The sequence below is a fragment of the Rhodnius prolixus genome, unplaced genomic scaffold (assembly GCF_049639745.1).
Source record: "Rhodnius prolixus isolate KJV_2025 unplaced genomic scaffold, Rpr scaffold_5, whole genome shotgun sequence".
NCBI classification, from domain to species: Eukaryota; Metazoa; Arthropoda; class Insecta; order Hemiptera; family Reduviidae; genus Rhodnius; species Rhodnius prolixus.
In genome coordinates, this window is record NW_027411624.1 from 20,347,613 (window position 1) to 20,371,074 (window position 23,462).

The 23,462-nt window shown below is 36.1% G+C and overlaps 1 protein-coding gene and 1 long non-coding RNA gene across 3 annotated transcripts in view; one reads left to right on the forward strand and one right to left on the reverse strand.

Annotated features, from left to right (window-relative positions):
- Positions 1–17,827, forward strand: part of LOC141458868 (uncharacterized) — a 54,336-nt gene extending 36,509 nt beyond the window's left edge. Inside the window, exons 2-3 of the long non-coding RNA XR_012461232.1 lie at positions 16,233–17,413; positions 17,559–17,827. This is a non-coding gene — a long non-coding RNA (uncharacterized lncRNA). The remainder of the gene's footprint in view (positions 1–16,232; positions 17,414–17,558) is intronic.
- The window catches only part of LOC141458864 (tachykinin-like peptides receptor 86C), a 379,610-nt gene that overhangs the window by 71,879 nt on the left and 284,269 nt on the right, over positions 1–23,462 (reverse strand). The window lies entirely within an intron of this gene.

Below are 23,462 nucleotides of genomic sequence, written 5' to 3' on the forward strand. Positions count from 1 at the left end.
TTCTTTGTATTCATATTCTATTTTTATGTATACATTTGTCCCCAATTGAATTATTTAAATTAAAATTAATTAAGAATTCTTGTTACCAGATTTTCCATCTGTAACAATTTGCAATTTTAAATCATACTTATACGCTCTCCTAAAACTGTATAGCAATAAAATTACTAATTAAACCATAGTGGATTGTATCGGTTGGTCATTCTGCAAAATGTCACGTCCGAATTACAATTTGGTGGGTAACTCAGGCGTGACCACTCGGTCCTTGTCGGCCTTATCACTTTTCTCGGTAAATCTTTACAATAGCTCCCCAGAGGCGTGGCCTAATTCGAAGTGATTCTGATTCGCTGTTACTATAGAACCAGCCATATTCAAATATAAATATAAAACTATTTCTTTATTTTATATTTACACTTAAATCTAGCGGGTTATATGGTAACAGCGAATCAGAATAACTTCGAATTCTTTATTTATTTCTTAATGGGGGGCTTCGCCCCCCACACCCCCTGATTTTTCCTTTTCCCCCTCCTAACCTACCTAATCACCCTCAATTTTTTAATTTTTGTCACAAGATTCATTACACTAATTACACAGAACAACACAAAAGAAACTTACCTTATTCCGTGGAGTCCCTTGAATGTAGCAAATTAAGTATGATTGATATATTACTGATGACGGAGTTTTTTCTGTATAAGAGGACGCAGAGTGATGTGTGCTTTGAATTGGGTTTGAGTGAACGTTGTGTGTACAAAATTTTACAACATTCATTACCCCACCCTCACTCACACTACAGCCATCCTTTAATTTAAAAAAAAACCGCAAATTTAAAACGCTCATACTCATACAGTTACAAAAAAACCGCACCTCCGGTCACAAAGAGAGCACTCGCGGGAACTATTAATACATTGAACAGGAAGCACATGCTATGCAGTATGTGTACTGCGCATGCGCGCTAAACAAACGCGCTACAAAATTCGCACCATCCGCCACAGTACTACTTGGCGGGCAGTAGTTTCAATTTTTCCCCGGTAGGTGCTCTGCACTTCCCACACCCTAAAAAAAACAGGCCACGCCTCTGGGGAGCTATTGTAAAGATTAGCCCTTTTCTCCATTCTGGTAAGCCTTTAAATTTTGTAACCCACGCAAATTTGTACTTTTAAATACCTTAATGAGAGTCAGCTGTGGCTAGTGACACGGAAAGTATAGATAAATTTCGCTCTTGAAATCTGTGTTATTTTCAAAGGTAAAAGTGTACAGTTTAGTGTGTGGAGATTCTCCTCTCATATAGCTTAACTTTCAGTGCATGTTAAAACTCTAAGTTGTGATGTAGGAACCAAAATATTTTATTTAGTCCTACAAATATAAACTGAACTTTTAAGGTTAGTTAGTAAGTTATTTGAACATTTTGTTTTATATATATATATATATATATTTCATTAAATTTAATTTAATAAAGTGTCCATATGGAGTGTAACCACGCAACAACCAGCTGTGATCAAGAAGGCAAGAGCATCACTAATACGGTTATAAATAAATGTTCTAAGAGAACAAATACATCTTCCAATACTCAACAAAAAAATAAAAAAAATAAAGGAAAATCCCGAAAGACCTCCTCTACTGAGGACGACGAGATCTTCGAAGATAATACAAGTATCCACCAATCATTAGAATCTCTCCGAGAAAATCCTCCGTCAGCAAATGAGATTGATCATTCCCCCGTAAAAATTAGCAATTGTGAATCTAAATTTTATACTCCTAATCCATTTGCACCCCTGAGCGTGGAAGATGAACCAACACATGAAGAAAATCAACCTCAAAAAAATACCAAACCACCTCCAATATTCATCAAAAATGTGTCAAATTATGTAGAATTTTGCAAAGTACTAACTCAGATTATTGGTCCAGACTCGTTCGAATGTAAATCCAGTGTAGACAGTCTACGGCTGTCCACAAAGACAGTCGAAGCATATAGATTGACAATACACTATCTTCAAGCCAATAAAGCAGAATACCACACCTACCAAATTAAAACAGAAAAAGCATTCCGCATTGTTATTCGGCACCTTCACCATTCCACCCCAACTGAAATAATTAAAGAGGACCTGGAACGCCATAATTTCAAAGTTAGAAACGTAACCAATGTCAGACATCCAAAATCAAAATTACCGCTTCCATTATTTTTCGTTGATCTTGAGCCCCAAATAAATAATACAGATATTTTCAAATTACAAACGATTGTGTTGGATTTCATTAAAAAAAACGAAAGGTTCAGCTAGAATAGAAAACTTTAATGTAACTAAAATATACAAAGATATTAACACCACATATGTAAAAAGCAAAAAATCACATGGTGCAAATGCATACCGATCATACAAATTCAAATTAATTCTAATACTCCCTCTTAATTTGAACCCCCCCTTTAAAGTCCAATTTAAAAGGTTGATGAAAGAGCGCCCTTAGAAATTAGTCCCAAACTCTCCCTCATGCTCTCGAAGCGGGGTCTTGAAAGTCCTTTCGTAAAGATATCTGCAATCTGGTATTCACTAGGTACATATTGCACCTGTAGGCCACCCTCCTGGTACTTTTCTCTGACGAACTTGTATCGTACATCAATATGTTTAGTGCGACTATGGAACTCCGGGTTCTTAATCAGTCGAATAGCACTCTGATTATCAATCATTAGCGCTGGAACATCAGCTGAGCCAACCAAAGAGGCATACAAACGGGACAGCCATATAGCTTCCTTCGCTCCTTGACTGGCAGCAATAAATTCGGCTTCTGTGGTGGAAAGTGCTATACACTTCTACTTGCTACTCCTCCAGCTAACAGCCCCTCCACAATAGCGGAAAAATAATCCTGTAGTTGATCTTCTATCACCTGAATCACCTGCATAGTCAGCATCGGTATATACTTCCAATTTCCGGTTTGAGTCCTGCTGGTAGTGAATTCCAAAATCTTGCGTCCCCTTAATGTAGCGCAGCAAACGTTTAGCCATATTCCAATGTTTGAGTTTGGGTTTGTCCAATACCTGTGACAACACACCTACAACATACGAAATATCGGGTCTGGTGACAATGGATAAATATATTAAGCTACCTACCAGCTCGCGGTAAGGATAGGACTTATCTAGATTCTCAGTGCAAACTTCGGCGAGATGGCTGGGATCAACAGGTGTCAGTACAGGGTTCGCCTCAACCATGCCAAACTTACTAATAACCTTCTTCACATACGTCTGTTGGCTTATGAAGATAGAGCCATCCTGTAGCTGACTTAGTTCCATACCTAGAAATTGGTTCACACTGTAACTCACAGTTGCTTTAAATTCCTTCTGCAGTTTCAAAAAGAAAACATCCAAAACTTCTCGTTTGTTGACAGCCACAAGCCCATCATCGACATACAAAATCAAGATCAAGGAGTGATCTGAGGAAATAAACAAGCATGTATCTTCGTCACTACAAACTAGGCCACAGTTCTCCAAAAAATCGACAAACCTTTGGTTCCACTTCCTAGATGCCTGCTTAAGGACGTATAAACTTTTCTCTAACAGGCAAACACGCTCCGAGCCATCACTAAAACCTTTCGGTTGCCTCATATAAATTTCTTCATCTATATTCGCATTAAGAAAAGCCGTTTTAATGTCAAATTGACCCAAAATAAAATTTCTAGATTCAACTACGCTTAAAAACGCCCTAACAGTATCCCATCTTACTACTGGTGAAAACGTTTCTCTATAATCAACCCCAGGCTTCTGGGTGAAACCCCGACATTTCTTCAACCATCTCATCATCAACTGTGGAAACTTGTTCCACATTGCCCATCGTAGGAACCGGAATATACACAAGATCAGGACCAGTCTCTTCTTCCAGGCGTTCTTCTAGTATCTTACTTTCTGCAGAACATAAACTTGTTTCTTCATTTTTAAACACCACGTCGCGACTGGTAATTACATCATTTCTCTGGGGAATCCAAACTCTAAAACCGTCTTTGTCATGGCAATATCCAACGAGGTATCCCTTTTTACTTTTTTTATCCCATTTCTTTCTCTGCTGCTTTGGGACATGCACAAAACATTCGGTGCCAAAAACTTTCAGATGACTAATAGCAGCTTTCCTACCGAACCATAATTCGTAGGGAGACTTGTTATCCACTGGTGTGGGCCCCGTCCTGTTAATCACGTATGTGGCAGTATTAACAGCTTCAGCCCACAGACTCTCCGGTAACCCTTTGGCATGTATCATACTCCGTGCAGCTTCAACTATTGTGCGATTTTCTCTCTCTGCGCCACCGCACTGTTCCGGCGAGTAGGGCATCGTCACCCGATGAGACAAGCCCGCCTTCTCAATAATTTCCTTAACATCACCATTGTTAAATTCAGTACCCCCATCCGTCAGCACCTCCTTCAATGTGTGACCGCGTGTACGAACTTCGGCTAAAAATATTTTCAATTTGTCTGATACTTCAGACTTTCGTTTAAGGAAATAGACACTCCTATACTTACTGTAGTCATCTTTGAGTATTAAAAAATATTGTGATCCACCCAAGGATGCGACTGGCATAGGGCCACATACATCCGCATGCACAAGTTCGCCAGGTTTCATGGGTTTCACGGTTCGTTGCCCATAACTCATGCGGCTCTGTTTGCCGTAAAGACAAGCCTCACAAAAGAAATCATCATCGACAAAATTCACGCCATTTTCATTTAAAAACTTTCCTACGTACTTCTTGTTTTGATGACTCAAACGCTCATGCCATACTTGTAGGCTGTCCAGCTTATTAGCCAAATTCGCTTGAGGAGAAGTTCCAAGTGGTGTCTCAGGCAGAACTACCCTCATATCCACTTTGAAAATACCGTTGCTTCTTGTCGCCGTGGCAGCTACAGTGTTCTTTCTCATAATAGTACAGCCTCTTGAGTCAAAAACCGCCTTTAATCCTTTACTAACAACAGAGGAAATAGAAAAAAGATTCTTACTCAAATCAGGAACCAGCCAAACATCGTACAAGGTACCCTTCTTCCAACCTTGATTGACTTGCATTTCAACTTTAACGTTTCCTTTACCAATAGCCATCATGTGCTGTCCATTCCCAATAAGTACGGGTTGCAAAGCTGGAAAAAGTTGGTAATTAAACAAAAAATTTTTATTCATAGTCATGTGATGAGTTGCACCAGAATCCGCAAACCATTCATCACTCCCAGAAGTGTTGGCCTCAAAGGCTCCAAAAAAAGCAGAATCCCGCGCACCTTGGTCAGATTTGGCGTCCTTTCCATGTTTATTTGGACAATATTTGACGACATGTCCGAACTCGCTGCAGAAATAACAGCGAGGCCCCCTTCTGGACGTTCTATAGTCTTTGGAGACATTCTTTTCTTTTGATACTACCAATGCCACGGAGTCTTTCTGTACATCACCCGAGCACACACTGGACCTCTCATTGAACCGCAATTCAACCGTGCATAACCGCTCCCTCAATAGGTCAATGGTACGGTCCTTCTTGGACACGGACTCCCAGGCATTAATAAATTCAAAATATTGACCAGGCAAGGTGTTTAGCACTCTATTCAAAAACAGGGAATCTGGAAGTTTTACCTTATCTTCCTTCCACGTCTCGTCCTTCAACTCCTCCCACAACTTTTCGAGCCTGGCTATATGCCCCGCAATATTGTCAGATGTATCCTTTTCTCTTATGCCAAAAAATTCATTAAACAACCGATCCTGACGCTGCTCAGTACGCTGCTCATAAATGCTGTGTAGCTTATCCCACATGTGTTTTGATGTAGTACACATATTAATAAGTTTCCTTACTTCAGGAGTTACACTCGAAGCAATCAAGCCTTGAGCATAGTACTCTATTCTGTTATAAGCAATCAAACTTTTATTATATTCTTCCACATCTTTGGATGTAGCTTTAAGTGGCAGCTGTGTCGGCTTTAAAAGTGTGCCATCTATAGCCTGCATTGCATCGTTACATTGTAATTGGATCCTCACCTGGAACTTCCAGTCTTTCCAATTTGACTGGCCCAACAATTTGTCAATAACAATAATTCCTCGTGAATCCATTGCCAATATACCAAAACAAAAAGGATCCGATAATACACAGTGCAAAGCAAAACTTAAACGCAAACACTCCGAATTGTTCTTCTATTCTAACTGTCCTGGGCCCATAACCTGTTGGATTTCATTAAAAAAAACGAAAGGTTCAGCTAGAATAGAAAACTTTAATGTAACTAAAATATACAAAGATATTAACACCACATATGTAAAAAGCAAAAAATCACATGGTGCAAATGCATACCGATCATACAAATTCAAATTAAAATAGAGGAACCACACAAGACAATAGAAATCCTACAATGTAAAAGATGCCAACAATATGGCCATACGAGGTCATATTGCAACCATAATCCGAGGTGCGTAAGATGTGCAGGTATGCATCCATCTTCAGAATGCAAGAAACCAATAGAAACTCCTCCAACATGTGCACTTTGTCTTGAAGCCCACTCAGCAAATTACAAAGGTTGCACTGTTCACAAAGAACTTCAGCGCCTCAGGAGAAGAAACATCTACGCCAAAAATGGAATCTGGCCAGATCAACATCAGAATGGTTCATCACAGCAAACTGCTCTTCCTCCAAGAAGCTCCGAATTTCCTGTGCTTCCTGCTAAAGAATCTACTCGTGAACATCCTCTACCAACCACCACCAGTAACAGACCTACATATGCAGAAGTTGCGGGGCCTTCAGCGATTCGTCCAGCTTTTACTCAACCATCCCCTATCTCTCACGACCTCACCTCTCTCCTTAACACATTCTTCTCCGAATTCAAGTCTCTCATCACTCCACTCATCACATTACTCACTTCTCTGGTAACAGAAATCATTCCCAAACTCTCACGTTGAACTCTAATCTTCAGCAATCACTCGCAATTCTCCTTTGGAATGCAAATGGTTTGAACTCTCACAGAGACGAACTAGAGATATTTCTAAATGACAAACGAATTGACGTTGCACTTATTACCGAGACTCACTTTACTGGACGATCCAACTTTTACATAACCGGATACAAAACGTACAGGACTGATCACCCAGACGACACATCTCATGGTGGCGCAGCTATTTTAGTCAGAAGCACTCTAAATCATCATCAAATTCCTTCCTACCAGAGAGAATTCCTTCAATCCACAGCCATTTCTCTAGACTGCCAACCTCTAGGGTTCAATCTAGCAGCAGTTTACTGCCCTCCTAATAAAGCTATCTCAGCAACGGACTTTCAATCTTTCTTCCATTCCCTAGGGCCTAAATTTCTTGCTGGAGGAGATTACAACGCCAAGCATCCTCAGTGGGGATGTCGTACATCCAATCCACGGGGACGCACACTGCTGGATGTTCTTTCTCGTAAACAGTACGATGTTCTATCACCAGACCGACCGACATACTGGCCTACAGCACAGTCAAAACTACCTGACATTCTGGACATCTTCATCTCTTTTAATACGACGTCCATTTACAAAGACATTTATACACTTACTGACTTATCTTCTGACCACAGCCCTGTACTCCTTACACTCAGTGTAGTAGCCAAACCCACTCCTTCACCTCCTACACTAATCACTGGGCCTGTAGACTGGACTCTCTTCCAAACTATCTTAGCAAACAAACTAAATCTGTTAACATCATTAAAAACCCCTGATGAAATAGATAACGCAGTACAGACACTTACTATTTCTATTCAAACTTCCATTTCCGAATCCACCAGATGCACTTCACTAAAGAATAATTTTCGACAACACAATGTACCTATTGCCATAAGAATGCTAATAAGAGAGAAACGAAGAGCCCGTGCTTTGTGGCAACACACTCGCTATCCGAGTGACAAGCTGACCTTCAACCGACTGACGAGACAGCTGAAACGAGAGCTTCAAAAACACAGATCCCTAAAGTATGACGAGTACGTGACCTCTCTGGTATCTGACCGCAAATCTCTTTGGACAGCCACCAAACGTCTTCTCAGATATAAATTTGTCTCCTCTCCTCTTAGACGTGACGATGGATCTTGGACAGTTACCGACAATGAAACAGCGACAGAATTTAAGAACCACTTAACTAACGTATTCACTCCTCACCCAGATATTCAAGACGAGTCACACTGCACTGACGTCATAGCAGACCTAGACATCCCTCTCCCACTCTCGTTACCACCAAAACCATTCACTCCGTCTGACGTTAAACACGTAATAAAATCCCTACCGTACAAAAAATCTCCAGGATACGACTTGATAACAGCACAAATTCTTCGCAATCTTCCGAAAAAAGCAATCGTTTTCTTAACATACATTTATAACTCAGTTCTCAGGACAACATACTTTCCCTTAACTTGGAAATTCTCTGTAATAAAAATGATACCGAAACCTAATAAATCCTTACACCTTCCAACCTCTTACCGACCTATTAGTTTGCTACCTATTATGGGAAAAATATTGGAAAAACTTTTACTTAAACGCATCTACCCTATTCTGGAATCTGTGACTATAATTCCAACACATCAGTTTGGCTTCCGACAACAGCACAGCACTATTCACCAGTGTCACAGAGTAGTAGACGCCATATCTTCCTCTCTGGAGCGGAAACAATATTGCTGTGGGGCCTTTCTCGACGTGGCTCAGGCCTTTGATCGAGTCTGGCACCCAGGACTATTGTGGAAGTTAAAGAGTGCTCTTCCATCAACTTATTACTTAATTCTACTATCATTTCTTACCGACCGCTTTTTTAAGATAAGTTGTGGATCTGCCTCTTCCGACTACTCTCTGGCACGGGCTGGTGTACCTCAAGGTAGTATTCTCGGACCGCTCCTCTATACTGTGTACACATCCGACCTACCAACTGACTCAAACACACTGCTCTGCACTTACGCTGACGATACTGCTATTCTCTCTTCTAACTCAGACGCCACTACCGCTTCCTCTCATCTACAATCTCATATACACAAACTAGAACCCTGGGCCAAAAAGTGGAGAGTCAAATTCAATCCTCAAAAGTGCGAACAGATAACTTTTACTTTGCGTCGTAATTCTTGTCCCTCTATAAGTCTTAACTCAATTCCTCTTCCTTCTGCTAATTTAGTTCGCTACCTTGGGATGTACATCGACAAAAGACTAACGTGGAACCCGCACACTAAACTCAAAAGACTTGAACTCAACCGACGAAACAAATTACTACTGCGACTAATTGGCAGACAATCCAAACTACCACTGGAACATAAACGACTAATATACAACAGCGTACTTAAACCGATCTGGACTTATGGACTTGAACTGTGGGGTTCAGCCAAACATTCCAATTCACAAAGAATACAGTCCTTCCAATCAAAAATACTCCGTCAGATTACGAATTCTCCATTTTATGTCTCTAACTCCACCCTCCATAACGATCTCAAAATCTCATACGTAACTGACGAATCTAAATCTAAATATAAAAAATTCTTTGACTCTCTTCCATTCTGTACCAATCCTCTTATTCAAAATCTTGCCTCCACAACGATTCTAGATTGTCCTCCACGTCGATTGAAACGCTGTTGGCCTCGTGACCAGCTCCAGTAATGTAAGGAACTCCAGCGAGAGTGTTGCCGAAGGGCAGCTTCTCTCCTCAAGCTGATCCAGCCATAATGTCTTCTTTCATCTTATTCACTGATTGCATTTTATTCTTTTGTAGATTGTGAATAACAAATAAATTACAAAAAAAAAAAAAAAAAAAAAAAAAATACCTTAATTCAATTCAATACCTTAATTCAAAAAATTTATATTAAATTAATATAATCTTAGCAATTTTATGTCTACCTTTTTAGTTTTGTACTCTACTAAAGCTGAAGTTAATGCAAAATTCAAAATTTAATAATCTATCTAATTAATCAATGCCTCCCTACAATTTCCGTCTATATTTAGAGTTTGTCTTTTGAATTATTGAAGCGATTGTAGGATAAATTTATGACAGCTCTCTTGAGAGAAGTGTTTGTACATCGCAGGTAGTTAGACGTTAATCACCGCCTGGGAAAAGCAGGCAATTACTTTACTTTAAATATATAGAGGAAGTGATGGTAATGTGGAACCCAGCTGGTATTATGGAACCCTACAATATCTTGGTGGCAAGTGATCTTGTGTTAACAGTATCTGGCTCAAACTGTAGCTAGATAGCGGTAGTGTGCAAAGCAGGTGGTTGGTTCAATTGCTATTGTATGTTCGTTTTGAAATTTTCAATTTTGTTTTAATCGATTTTTGAAAACTTTAAGAAGGCAAGTTCAAACTTGTTATCAAAATAGTGGTAGTTATCCGCACTATATATTCGTTCAAAGGGATGTATTTTCAGCGATTTTCATTTTAGAATCAGTTCTTGTGTCTCCCAGTTTTGTTTGGTGACATATCAAATCCAAGATAGCGATGTTTGATTTATGGAACCCCATGGGTGCTGGTAATATGGAAGCCTGTTCCATATTGCAAGCATTACAAGCAAATCACTTATATTTCTGGGTAAAAAAAGGAGAAGAATCTAAAATGGAGCTAAAAAAGCTGCAAAAATATTCATTGCACCTAATCCCACTCTACGGTGATTTGCAATAAAAATACTAAGGTGTTCCGTATTACCTGCACCTCAAGTCAGAGGCACCACTTTCACTTTTTCCATAAAATTGGAGGTTGCTCATCTGGTGGTTGGAGGAGAGTAAATTTGAAGACAATAGTGCAAGACTAATGTATAAAGCTAATATTTACCAGAGAAAGTAATACAATTTTTGGGAATGTCTAGCAATGGTAAGTCAAAAACAAAGAAGGGTTCCATATTACCACCACTTCCTCTGTACTAAAAATAATCAACTAACTATGTGTGATAAACAACGTTAGTTTGCAAACATAAGGACTAAATATTTCCGCAAAATGGTACTTAAGAGATGAGCTTTATGACCGTTCCCTTTATTAGTGCTGTAAAATAAACTATTCTGGGATAAAGGTTTTAAATAAAATATATAGTTCTGCCTATTTAATGAATTGATTATTTCTGTTGAGATGAGATTAAAAACAAAAGGGATTCAATTCTGGAAAACATAATTCAAATAATAAATAAAATAAAATGATAATTATAATTTATTATAATATAATACACGTAAGCAACGGCCGGATTAGTATTTTATAAAGGGTGACTTTAATCACTCTTGAAATTGATTTGCTGTTCATTTGCCTGTTCATCCCAAAGTAGCTCCTATTGGCCAGCATTACTCTTCGTTTTATTTCCAGAAATATGTACATCGTTATCTCAGTAAAGTATGCTAGTAAAGTAATCGCCTTTAAGGCGAGCCATAATGTCCAACTAACAATTAGGTGTCATAGACATGGACGGAAATACTTTACTGTAAACATTTTTTTGTTTTTTAACAAATAAAAAGAAGTTGTACGCAGGATTCGAACTGGGGATCTCCCACTTGTAGGTTTTATGTATCTACAACAAAATGTTATAATTACAATTGATTATTATGAATTTGTAAATCTATTTAGTGCTATTTAGCCCAGTCATTTTAGGTAAAAAAAAAAGGGTATACCTCAGAATGGAAGATTTAAATTTGTAAATTTCTTTGTCCTATTTATAGGAGTTGCCTCAAAAGAAATCAGTGGTTAAAGGTCACGAAAATCGGCTTTTTGTAAATATCTTGTTTCCTTTGCACTAAATGACATTTAAAGCTATTACAAAAGTATTAGAGCATAAAATTCTATACAAATTAGTTCTATACAATTTTTCATACAATCAACCATTCTTGAGCTAGAATTATTTCACCTCAGACTTCATTGTAACGTCCTATTCAATTTTAAAGTTTCACATGATTTGATCCAGACAAGAAATAAATGATTTTAAACTTAATTGTAATGAAAATAAACTCAATAAAGAATAAATAAATTATCACAACGCTTTATTATGGCATACATTTCTTATAACGCTTTCTTACTAATTATTACAACACACTTTTATTGATTTCATTTATAAAGTTGGTTAAAAACTTAAAAATTTACAATTTAAATTCTTTACAATAATGCATTATTTAATTTACTAAGTAAAACATAATTATTAAGTGTCAATTAATTACAGAACCTAGGAATATACTAAAAAGAAAGTAAAATTTAAAAAAATATCCTTAAATATGCAGCAGAAACAAATTTTGTATTCGGGAAACATAATGCTGTAGGAGCTAAGTGCAGAATCACAGTAAAGAAGTGGGGAAAAATATCAAGATATTATCAGCCAATCAGAAAGAAGTAAGTGGCCATATTTTTTTTTTAAGACAGACACTTAACGCCCATTGGCTGATGTTTTTCTTTCCACACGTAGATTCTACTATAAGCTCCTATAACATTAAACTCTTCTGATACAAAAGATGCATTTTACCACATTTTTTGACGAGAATATCTCTGGATATTTTTATTTTTTACACATCATTCGTTCCAAAATATTTTATTGGTCTCACAATCAATTAGTAATTCTCAGCAAAAGTCTTCAATTAAAATTACTAAAATACATAACATTAATATCATTTAGAAAAGTATAGAACATGTATTAATGTAGTAATAATTTCAGTAATAGAATAGCTATTTAGTTCAATAAACCAAAAACAAGGAAAAAACTATTTTGAATAATTTGACTATGATGAAATGAAATTGGTACCCGAGTAATTTGCATATTAATTGGGGACTGTAATTTTAGAATTTCAGAACATCACTGAAATCCAGATAGAATTTCATATTGTAATAGTTATACTGAAGAGAAACATAGCTAGTAACTCAGTGAGTATAATGATCTCGTTAATTTAAACTGTCGGAGAGGGGCCTCCGCTTGGATGGGAAAATATAGATTTCCAACACTTCTCTCGATTATTAATATGTGCCTTTTCAGTTTTTCTTTTCTTGTTAGTAAATTGTAAAATTTATTTCGGAAATCTATGTGGTTCATTGGCCTATAATTCTTACTCTGCATAATTCTCTTTTTTGCTGAAACTTGTTTGCTTGAAACTAAATGCGGAATGAGATTAAGGTAATGATCAATGATTGAGGGAATTAATTTTGAATAAAACAAATTGAAAATATTTGTAAATTAGTTAGTTTTGGAAAACTTCTAGGATATTTTTTTTTATAATCATTTATTTAGTTACAATCAACGCATTTTGCGTTATAAGCAACAATAACAATAAATAACATTCACACATATCAGAGTGGAGAAGTTACCCAGCGGTAACACTCCAAAAACATTCTAAATTCTACTGACTGTCTTCATCAGAGAGGAGATCGCGAGGCCACCTGTCTTTTAAGACGTCTGAAGTGTTGTCTGGAAATGTTCTGGAAGATAGATGTTTGTATAAGTGGATTGTGATGTGTTTGAATGTTAAGATGGAATTTTCTGTATCGTGTTTTATAGCAACTTGTGTGACGAAAGGAATGTTCAAATCTGTGTGAATGGTTTGATTGGTGACGTAGAAAGGAGCGTTTTTACTATAGAGCGAAGAATTTTAGATTGCAAGGACTGGATCCTTTGCAGATTTGAGCGTTTGGTTGAACCCCACAGTTCGATGCCATAAGCCCAGACTGGTTTTAATATACTTACATATACAATAAGTCTTTTGTTGTCCAGAGTGAGTTTTGATCTGTTGCCTGAGACTCTTTTCAGTTTTCTAAAGCGTCTGTTGAGTTCTGTTCTCTTAAGTCGAGTATGAGGGTTCCATGTTAAGTCTTCTGTCAAGGTAAAGCCCAAGGTAGCGGACTACGTTGACGGCTGGTAAAGGAATTAAATTGTAAAAGACAGGAGGAAGAGTTATGCGTCGAAGAGTGAAAGTAATGTTTTGAGATTTTGTTTCGTTCAGTTTGATAGCCTAATTTTTGAACCATTTTTCTAAGGAGGTGAGGTGAGACTGAAGGTTTCTGTAAGCTATTAATGGATCTTTGTTAGTAGATAAGTTGGCAGTATCCTCAGCATGGGTGAGAAGAGTAGTTTGAGGATGAGTAGGTATGTCTGAGGAGTAGATTGTGTACAGAATGGGGCCTAGTATGCTGCCTTGCGGAACTCCAGCATCAGCATTCTAGGATATTTAAAAACATTTTTTGTTTTGTAATTTTTTTGATATACAAAAGGACTACCTAGATCTTAATCAATTTAATGAATGTAAGAATATAAGTAGATAAAGTTCCTTCTCCATTTTCTGAATCGAGGGCAACTTTTCCTTTTTAGATGAGGGGTAACCGAGTTATCTAAACAGAACAAACGTTGATAAGGTAAACGAATCAAACAAAAGTTCTTTATGAAATTTTTAAAGAATGCTTGCTATATTATTATCTATATTACTGTCAAAAGCATTACTCCATTTCATAAAACCTATGCTTCCAGCAAATGTCACTTCTAATATAATATCTCCAGATTCTCTCTTCATAAAAAGATAAGTTATAAGATAGATCACAAAATTATAGATGAATGGTAAAATATTATAGATTAAAAAAAACAAAATTATTTATTCTTCATTACTTTTAAAGCCGAAAGATATGACGTCAAAGAAGTGTTGTTGCTATTAATGTCATTGGGATATGGAGATTATGGTTCCAGATTAACTGCAGCTAAATATGTTTCTCAGTATATGAATCAGATTAACTTCCATTGTTAATGCTTCATGGAGCGTAATTAGATTAATCTTCTACTAGATTTCTATAGCTGAGAACAAATACCTAGATAGTAGTTATCACCTACGCTGAGTATATATCAACATTCTAGTTAATAACCTTATTATGGTATTAGAGTTTATGGTTAACTTTAAGGGTTTGAATTTTTTGTTGTACGAGGTAGGTTCAAAAAGTAACGGGAATTTTCGTTTTTTGAAAAAAATATTTATTTATTCATCTACATTAATATTGTCGCCTTCAAAGTAGTCCCCTTCGCATACAATACACTTGTGCCAGCGCTTTTTCCAATCCTCGAAACACTTCTGAAACTCGATCTTTGTGATAGCTTTCAGCTCTTTCAGCGATTCGCTTTTAATGTCATCTATGCTTGTAAAACGACGGCCTTTTAATGTTCTCTTTATGTTTGGAAATAGAAAAAAGTCACATGGAGCCATGTCTGGCGAATATGGAGGCTGGGGCATAGTTAAAGTTTTGTTTTTGGCCAAAAATTCACGAACAAGCAATGAAGTGTGAGCAGGTGCATTATCGTGGTGCAAAATCCATGAATTGTTTTGCCACAAATCCGGGCGTTTTTTTCGGATTGCTTCACGCAAACGGCGTTGAAATTGTAGGTAGTACTCCTTATTGATTGTTTGACCTTGTGGCAAGAATTCATGATGCACTATGCCATTAAAATCGAAGAACACAGTGAGCATAACCTTCACATTCGACCGCACTTGTCGAGCCTTTTTCGGTCTTGGCGATCCAGAGTGCCTCCACTGGGACGATTGAGCCTTAGTTTCGACATCATATCCGTAAACCCATGTTTCGTCACCTGTTATAACACGTTTCAGTAGATCCGCATCGTTGTCGACTTCATTGAGTGACTCTTGAGCAACTTCCATTCTCCGCTGTTTTTGTTCGAAATTCAACAATTTTGGAACAAATTTTGCTGCCACACGTTTCATACCCAAAACATCCGAAAAAATTTCATGGCATGAGCCAATTGATATGGCAACATCATCAGCGACTTCTCTGATTGTGATTTGGCGATCGTTCATAACCATTTCTTTCACTTTTTTCACGTTTTCATCGGTTGTTGATGTGCTTGGACGTCCAGGTCGTTAGTCATCTTCAACGTTTTCGCGGCCATCTTGGAAACGCTTATACCACTCGTAAATCCTTGTTTTACTCATAGCAGACTCACCATATGCCTTTATTAACATTTCACACACTTTATTACACTTTATTTCATTTTTTACGCAAAATTTAATACAAATTCTTTGATCCATTTTTTTTAACAAACAAAAATCGCCAAGCTCGAAAAACACGTCTAACCTTAACGGCTGCCACTTAAGAAGTAAACAATGAATATTACTGAAAATTTTATCGTACTTCAGGGGCATGTGTACCAACATAATAAAAAAAATAAATTTTACAATCAGACTCTCCAAACCCGCGAAATTTGAAAATTCCCGTTACTTTTTGAACACACCTCGTATACTAGGATCAGAGCAAAAATCAAATAATGCGTTTTATCACAAAATAAGATTGGTGATTTTTATTCCAGTTAGGTGCCTAGAATGAAATTGAAGAAAGTAAATAATTGATAATGGTAAAATAATTACTTTATTAAGAAATAGTTGAAACAATAATTGTTTAATTTAATAATTGTTTAAATTCTTCTAAATTTTAGAAGATCGCGTGGCCACCTGCGCTTCAGCCGTCTTGGAGAACATTCAGGCAATGCAGTAAGCTGGGATACTAGTGGATTAGAATGTGAGGTGATTGATATGTGGAATTTAACATAACGGGATCTTACAGCTTTTGAAACTTTAAGGAACAAGGAAATCTCGGTGCAAGGTAGAGTTAGGGACTTAGTAAGGAGCATTTGCGATTCGACAGAGTTTTTTTTGACTGGAAGGATTGGATTTTGTAGATATTGGAAGCTTTGGCTGAGCCCCAAAGTTCCATTCTCGTAAGTCCAGGCAGGTTTCAGTATCATAGTGTAGATAAGTAGTTTGTTTAATGAAAGTTTGGATCGTTTGTCGAGAAGTCTAGAGAGAAGTTTGAATCGTCTGTTCAGTTTATTGGTAGAGAGATGACTGTTGATTGAAGAGAATTGAAGAGGATTAGTTGGGATCAGATTGTGTTGAAGACAGTTTTTAATTACTATTGCAGTGCCCCTATGGGCAGCATCATCAGGGTGATCAGTTCTGTGGATAGTGTAGTCGGTTATGTTGAAATAAGATCTGCTAGTAAAGTGGGTCTCAGTGATGAGTCTTCTCCATTTTGAAGCATTGGTTTATGAAATAAAACCCTTATAATTGGTTTTAAATGCCGCTTTGTTTAACACCTTGCGCCAGATATGCTGAGAATGACAATGAAGTAAGTCACATTTTTGCATTTTCTAAAATAATTTAAAAATCCCATTACGTTCTAATATGCATCAAAAATTTTTATTCTATGTAATAATAATAAAAACAAAAACAATAAAGCTATTTTTATTATCTGCATTTTTTTACAGAGCAAAACACAAAACTCATTTTATCTTAAAACTGCTCAAAATGGACTTACGCCACTGTCAGTCAACAATCAACTATATGAGTCCCAGAATATTGTGTAACTTGTGAGAGTTTAACAGTTCTATTAGCAGTTTATTAGGAGTTAAAAAAATTTGTGACCGTTATTAGGTCATAGTACAATTATTGTTTAGGCTATAAAGAAGCAAGTCCAAAGGCTACAATTTTTGTAAGTCTATCACACTTAAAAGGCTATAAGTTATTTAATGATTTAAGTAGAAAACTTTATGTCAGTTATTATTTGCAATAAAATACTTATTTTATTAAATATTATATATATTTAAAGTATTAAGAAGGATTTTCGGACCTGTAAGGACGCAGGATGGCTATAAAATCAGGACGAATCGAGAGGTCGTGGAACGGTTTGATGAGCCACTATAAAATCTGGTAGACTGCGATGTCTGGGACATTAGCACCTGATGGAGGAGACGAGAGGTCCCAGGAAAGCTCTATACGGACACCCTGGTGGAAAAAAGCCGAGGGGTATGGTTGACCTACGTGCAGGAAGATTTGGAAGCCCTTGGTCAGCAGTGATGGAGAACGTCGGCAAGAGATAGAGTGAGGTGGAGAGCTGTAGTGGCTGAGGCTGGGGTCCTTCATGGACCGTTATAGCCCTTGAGTAAGTATTAAACCTATTTGGGAGATTTAAATATTTTGTTATAATTTGAAATTAAAAAAAAATTTTTTGGTTTGAAGTGCATTCGTAGTAGAGGTTTTTTTTTCAGATTTTGCCCGGAATCATTTTCTAGAAAAATAAATATTCTTGAACATTTTTCATTACGATTGTTATATTATTATTTATTCTTAATTTGTGTACTCGAGATATTTTGAGACTAAAATATTTATTAAAAAAAGAAAGAAAGCGATCCTTAGTTTTGAAGCCAGTTTTGGCCAACCAAATGAGCGAGATCGTAAGAAAAGTTTATTTTGTATTAAGTTGTATTTCATTTTATTTTAATTTTTTGGTACTTCTTCTAGTGCTGCACGAGACCGAGACAAGGCGAGACTTTATGCAGTCTCGATCTAGGTCTCGGTCGCTCAAGTCTCGGTCTCGGTCTCGTCGAGATATCTCGGTCTCGGTATCGGTTTTTTGAATTTTTGTTTAAGTATTAAAAGCGGTTTGCTGTTAATAATCTTTTCAAAAAATGTTATTATTTTCTAATAATTATTTTAATTTATATATTGGTAATGAAAATGTGTGTAAAAGAAGACAACTACTTACACTTCAATGCATCATATGTTACTATTACTGTAATATATCTTTATATAATTTCAAAAAGATGTTGAAAACGCGCAAAATGAAAGACCCAAATAACATATCTGCCTGCTATAAAAAGTCGATTCGTGAAATAAAAAATACACCTCCCAACAAACTTCCCGCTCCATTAGTTATGGCTGTTGGTGAAGATAAAGAATCTGATGATTCACCTTTTGACGACGACGACGACTGCATCAATATTTTTGCAACATTTGCTCAAAAATCAGCAAATATCACCGAAGCATGGAAGACAGAAATAATTAATTACACCAAATTAGACCAAGCACCAGTAGACGTTGACATTTTAGAATGGTGGAAAACACTTGAGAATTCCTTCCAAAATTTGTCTAGAATGGCGAAAGATATTTTTAGTATCTGTGCAACTTCAGTGCCATCGGAAAGATTATTTTCGCAAGCTGCGATGATAATGACCAATAGAAGATCTTCTCTAACTTCTGACTCAGTAAAAGCTCTTTTATGTATCAATGCTTGGGCAAAGTGTATCTTAAAAACGAAAATTTGTGGCAATATTTTTTAGGTGCATAGATAGTCTTTTTTTCAAATTCAATAATTCACTAATTCTAAAATATAATTCAAATAATATCAAAGTTCAAAGTATTAGATTATTAATAGTGAAATTTATGAAATTGAATGAATGAATGATATGAATAGTGAAATTTAGTGAATTTATGTAAAAATTATGTAATTCGAAGGGGGCCGCCACGGTAGCCGAGCGGTGCGAGACCTGCGAAGCTAATGTGTATTGTGGTACTGGGTTCGATTCCCGGTCTTAGGCCTTGGATTTTATTTAATGGTTAATATGAGAAATTTACAGTAAAGTATGTTTGCTAGTCGCCTCCGTCCGCGACACCAAACTGGTAGTTGGACGTAAACCCCCGCCTGAAAAAATAGGCGATTACTTTACTTTGCTTACTTTACTTATATAATTCGAAGTCAAATTGATGTAGTAATATTGAACATATATAATAAAATCGTATCTTTTAATAATTAATTCAATACCCGTAATGATTATTTATTAATAAAGAACACAATTTTATAAGTTTGTAGCTAAAAATTAATATTTGAAAAACCGAGACGAGACCGAGATTTCTCGACGAGATATATATCATGTCTCGATCTCGGTCTCGGTCTCGGTTGCTCAAGTCTCGTCTCGGTCTCGGTCTCTGTCTCGGTACCGAGACCGAGATTTGTCTCGTTTCTCGTGCAGCACTAACTTCTTCAAAAATTATTTATAGTATTCTTTGGTTTTCTTTTACAAACAATTCTTTCTATCTCGGACATTTTCTATAGCAGCGTTTCCCAACCTGTGGTACGCGAGTTGCTGGTTGGTGGTACGCGAGTTGCTGGTTGGTGGTACGCGAAAAATAATCAATAATGACGGACATAAAAAGTTAAATCATAAAAATATCATGGATACATTTTTTCCTATTTCATAAAAATTATTTTAATTAAATATTCTACAGTAAAGTTGTTAATATGTACAGTAATAAGGTTAGTCTGTCTCAAGATATACGAGAAAATATAGTGGCACATTTAACAGCATTAAAAATTGTCTTTCATGGGGTATTTTCCAAAACCCGAAAACACAAATGATAATTGGATTTCAAACCCCTTCTATAAAGAAAAAGGGAAAACTACATCAATATCAATAAAAGATAAAGAAAATTTAACAGAATTATCATTTGACAGAACTTAAATGATAACTATGTAAAGATCTGCTTAAAGAGACTGATTGTAATGAGTAAGCATCTATCCAAGCAACATTAAATTTAATTTAAAAAAAGTTTTAAAACTAAGATCTTACACTTTACAAAGTTTATAAAGTGAACATGAACTTGAACTCCTTTGTAGCAGATACATTGTATCTCTGTACAAAGAAAGATAATCATAATAATAAAATAACACACTCGGAATAACAAATTTCACGAAGTACAATCATTTTTACAAAGTGGTACAATTTAGCATGATGTACTACTAAGTGGTACGCGAGCCAAAAAAGGTTGGGAAACCCTGTTCTATAGTATTTTTCTTATTGATTGATTTAAAAGTGTAAAAAGAGTTTACTAAAACTAGCGTAAAACTAATTAAACACAAAAAGCATACATTTTTATTGATCGCTTTTTTTCTATTTCAATTGGTTTACCTATCAATCATTTGTCAAATTAAAAATTGACATGATTTTGATGTTAAATACCCGGCTCTAATTATATTGAAAGACATGTCTAGAATATTTATGCAAGGTTGAATATAAAGCTTTTAATGGAATAGTAGACTTAATTAAAAGTACCTAAAACTCGCTGCACAGACAAAGGAATTTGGTTATTTTTATCCATTCAAGAATTTTACAGATGATATCCTGAATACGCTTTTAAAAAAATTATTATTAATTAATTATGAAAAATCTTATGTTACTTTAACGTACATTTTTCCTTATGCATTGAATTCTATGAATATGTTGGAAAAGTTTTTAAAATGTTTACTGATCACGAATTGGGCTGTATTTGATTAGACTTAAGTACCAGGAAAAGGACTCCTGGATAAGCTTGAAGCACGGATTTTCCTATTCTAAAGTGCCCAACACTCAGCTACGCATGTCCTTCACAATAACCTCCATAATGCTGTTTCTTATTCTTTCTGTTAAAACGACGCAAGCCTCCGACGATCTTTGGCCTGAGATTTCCACCCACCAATTGCTAAGATTATTTGTGCTATTCCACTGTTTTATTGGCTGCACTCCTATTTCATTTCTCTTCACCGTAAATGGCTCAGGTTATTTGAGGATGGCATGGGGCAGAGTTCCCGGTAAACTGCCTTCTCATACTAGTTTTTTTCTTGAATATGAGGATACCCAAAAAATAGACATCAAAATGTCAATCTGTGAATACCACTCTTTTTGAACTAAAACTTCGTAGGGCTTGATAGCAAGTAGAACCACCTGGATGTTTCAAAAGAATTACGAACCTGAAATTGATTATCCATCTCCTATAATCTTAACAGTATAAATGTATTGCTATTAGCTCTTTATGAAAGGCTGGCAATTTTTTTTAAAATTTTAATTCTTACCTTTTATCTTCCAGTTCTTCTGCTTTGGAACCGTCCTAAAGGTCATACAGTCACTGGCTTAAAGTAATTTATATTTATTAATTTTTCTTAAAAGACGTACTGCTATCAAATTCGTTTGTAAATATATTATTAAAAACACTTTCATAAAGATGTAAGATGCTTTTGCTAAGACAATTTTAAGAAGAAAAAGCTATGAATATACTCCTCAAACTTGTTTATTTGAGGGTCATTGATCATGACCAGGCAATGGTCTGTTTGAACATGTGCTTGAATGTTTGGTACAACTTTGTAAGTGCTGCCTGCAGCTGTAAAGGATAAAGAGTAGTAGGAATGCTCTTTACAGGCACAGTTCATGGTGATTGAAATGGCAAAGAAATTTCTCTTTATACGAGAAATTAAAACTCTTTCATAAAGATGTAAGATGCTTTTGCTAAGACAATTTTAAGAAGAAAAAGCTATGAATATACTCCTCAAACTTGTTTATTTGAGGGTCATTGATCATGACCAGGCAATGGTCTGTTTGAACATGTGCTTGAATGTTTGGTACAACTTTGTAAGTGCTGCCTGCAGCTGTAAAGGATAAAGAGTAGTAGGAATGCTCTTTACAGGCACAGTTCATGGTGATTGAAATGGCAAAGAAATTTCTCTTTATACGAGAAATTAAAACTCTTTCATAAAGATGTAAGATGCTTTTGCTAAGACAATTTTAAGAAGAAAAAGCTATGAATATACTCCTCAAACTTGTTTATTTGAGGGTCATTGATCATGACCAGGCAATGGTCTGTTTGAACATGTGCTTGAATGTTTGGTACAACTTTGTAAGTGCTGCCTGCAGCTGTAAAGGATAAAGAGTAGTAGGAATGCTCTTTACAGGCACAGTTCATGGTGATTGAAATGGCAAAGAAATTTCTCTTTATACGAGAAATTAAAACTCTTTCATAAAGATGTAAGATGCTTTTGCTAAGACAATTTTAAGAAGAAAAAGCTATGAATATACTCCTCAAACTTGTTTATTTGAGGGTCATTGATCATGACCAGGCAATGGTCTGTTTGAACATGTGCTTGAATGTTTGGTACAACTTTGTAAGTGCTGCCTGCAGCTGTAAAGGATAAAGAGTAGTAGGAATGCTCTTTACAGGCACAGTTCATGGTGATTGAAATGGCAAAGAAATTTCTCTTTATACGAGAAATTAAAACTCTTTCATAAAGATGTAAGATGCTTTTGCTAAGACAATTTTAAGAAGAAAAAGCTATGAATATACTCCTCAAACTTGTTTATTTGAGGGTCATTGATCATGACCAGGCAATGGTCTGTTTGAACATGTGCTTGAATGTTTGGTACAACTTTGTAAGTGCTGCCTGCAGCTGTAAAGGATAAAGAGTAGTAGGAATGCTCTTTACAGGCACAGTTCATGGTGATTGAAATGGCAAAGAAATTTCTCTTTATACGAGAAATTAAAACTCTTTCATAAAGATGTAAGATGCTTTTGCTAAGACAATTTTAAGAAGAAAAAGCTATGAATATACTCCTCAAACTTGTTTATTTGAGGGTCATTGATCATGACCAGGCAATGGTCTGTTTGAACATGTGCTTGAATGTTTGGTACAACTTTGTAAGTGCTGCCTGCAGCTGTAAAGGATAAAGAGTAGTAGGAATGCTCTTTACAGGCACAGTTCATGGTGATTGAAATGGCAAAGAAATTTCTCTTTATACGAGAAATTTCTCGAATAGGGTGTCAGGAGGAATATGATAAAACTTACAACCCACTGGTTTTGGTTTAAAAAAAAACTATTTATTATTGCATTAATTTTTCTGTGGCAGCAATTCAAATGTACTCTAATATTCACTAGCCTAAGGTAGTTTAAGCCTAATTAA